Source organism: Gadus chalcogrammus, chromosome 12, assembly GCF_026213295.1.
Source record: "Gadus chalcogrammus isolate NIFS_2021 chromosome 12, NIFS_Gcha_1.0, whole genome shotgun sequence".
Taxonomy (NCBI): domain Eukaryota; kingdom Metazoa; phylum Chordata; class Actinopteri; order Gadiformes; family Gadidae; genus Gadus; species Gadus chalcogrammus.
Genome location: NC_079423.1, coordinates 6,339,250 through 6,341,749, shown reverse-complemented (window position 1 = coordinate 6,341,749; position 2,500 = coordinate 6,339,250). Strand labels below are relative to the sequence as shown.

Genomic DNA, 2,500 nt, shown 5'->3' with positions numbered 1-2,500 from the left:
GATCTGAAGTGAGCGTGCGTGTTTGTGTTGGTGAAAGTTTAAGAAATGTACAACTGTCGTTTCAGCTCTCTGGTGCTCCCTGCTGGCAGTATCACTATACTGTCCTCATGTTTCACAAAAATAGTTTTGAGAGACGTTGTCAGTTTTTGTATGTTGCTTAAATCCTCCAAAGCGGTTGGCAGTAAACATCAGGCTCACGGTACGCCACGGTAGGCCACGGAGGCAATGAGCTCGAGTTGAAAAAGAAAAAGCTTACCGCACCTGTTATTCCCGGCGGTATCCCAGGCGGTCTCCCATCCAAGTAACTAACCAGGCCGACCCTAGCTTAGCTTCAGAGATCAACGAGATCGGGCGTGTTCAGGGTGGTATGGCCGTAACAATTAGTGCTGGCGCAAAACCAGGTTTATACAGTAGCACATAAGGAGTGAGAAGCTGCTGAGGCTCGACGTTACACTTTTACAAAAACAATCATTAGTTAAGATATAAACGGCAGTAATTGATTCAGTAGGACTCCTTATCCATGTAAGGATCATTGTGACATCTGAATTCATTAATTATCTGAAAATAACTGCGTGTGCGTGTGATGTTAAATGTTTGAACCAAGGTAAACGGTTAAAGTGTCAGAGAATGGGTGGTGATTTTTTGACGTCCTCCATGATATGAAGTGAGCGTGCGTGTTTGTGTTGGTGAAAGTTTAAGAAATGTACAACTGTCGGTTCAGCTCTCTGGTGCTTCCTGCTGGCAGTCTCACTATACTGTCCTCATGTTCACAAAAATAGTTTGAGAGACGTTGTCAGTTTTTGTATGTTGCTTAAATCCTCCAAAGCGGTTGGCAGTAAACATCAGGTCACGGTACGCCACGGAGCCAATGAGCTCGAGTTGAAAAAGAAAAAGCTTACAGCACCTGGTATTCCCAGGCGGTCTCCCATCCAAGTATAACCAGGCCCGACCCTGCTTAGTTTCCGAGATCAGACGAGATCGGGCGTGTTCAGGGTGTATGGCCGTAAGCAATTAGTGCAGGCGCAAACCAGGTTTTATACAGTAGCACATAAGGAGTGAGAAAGCTGTGAGGCTCGACGTTACACTCTTACAAAAAACAATCATTAGTTAGATATAAACGGCAGTAATGATTCAGTAGAACTCCCTATGAATGAACGATCATTGGACATCTGAAGACATACCTAATTATCTGAAATACACTGCGTGTGCGTGTGATGTTAAATGTTGACCAAGGTTAACGGTTAAAGTGTCAGAGAATGGGTGGTGATTTTTGACGTCCTCCATGATCGAAGTGAGCGTGCGTGTTTGTGTTGGTGAAAGTTTAAGAAATGTCAACTGTCGGTCAGCTCTGGTGCTCCCTGCTGGCAGTATCACTATACTGTCCTCATGTTTCACAAAAATAGTTTGAGAGACGTTGTCAGTTTTGTATGTTGCTTAAATCCTCCAAAGCGGTTGGCAGTAAACATCAGGTCACGGTACGCCACAGAGTCAATGAGCTCGAGTTGAAAAAGAAAAGCTACAGCACCTGTATTCCCAGGCGGTCTCCCATCCAAGTATAACCAGGCCGACCTGCTTAGTTTCGAGATCAGACGAGATCGGGCGTGTTCAGGGTGGTATGGCCGTAAGCAATAGTGCAGGCGCAAACAGGTTTTATACAGTAGCACATAAGGAGTGAGAAAGCTGCTGAGGCTCGACGTTACTCTTTTACAAAAACAATCATTAGTAGATATAACGGCAGTAATTGATTCAGTAGAACTCCTATCCATGTAAACGATCATTGTGACATTGAATCATTAATTATCTGAAATACACTGCGTGTGCGTGTGATGTTAAATGTTTGAACCAAGGTAACGGTAAAGTGTCAGAGAATGGGTGGTGATTTTTTGACGTCCTCCCATGATCTGAACTGTGAGCGTGCGTGTTTGTGTTGGTGGAAAGTTTAAGAAATGTACAATGTCGGTTCAGCTCTCTGGTGCTCCCTGCTGGCAGTATCACTATACTGCCTCATGTTTCACAAAATAGTTTTGAGAGAACGTTGTCAGTTTTGTATGTGCTTAAAATCCTCCAAAGCGGTGGCAGTAAACACCAGGTCACGGACGCCACGGTGGCCACGGAGTCAATGAGCTCGAGTTGAAAAGAAAAAGCTGCAGCACTGGTATTCCCAGACGGTCTCCCATCCAAGTACTAACCAGGCCCGACCTGCTTAGCTTCGAGATCAGACGAGTCGGGCGTGTTCAGGGAGGTATGGCCGTAAGCATTAGTGCAGGCGCAAAACAGGTTTTTTACAGTAGCACATTAAGGAGTGAGAAAGCTGCTGGGCTCGACGTTACACTTTACAAAAACAATCATTAGTTAGAGATAAACGGCAGTAATTGATTCAGTAGGACCTTATCCATGTAAACGATCATTGTGACATCTGAATCATTAATTATCTGAAATATCTGCGTGTGCGTGTGATGTTAAATGTTTGAACCAAGGTTAACGGTTAATAAGTGTCAGA

At 44.4% G+C, this 2,500-nt stretch overlaps 1 pseudogene; it reads right to left on the bottom strand.

The window, feature by feature from the left end:
* Positions 1 to 892: 892 nt before the first annotated feature.
* Positions 893 to 1,009, bottom strand: LOC130396035 (5S ribosomal RNA; annotated as a pseudogene).
* Between the last annotated feature and the right edge of the window lie 1,491 nt (positions 1,010 to 2,500).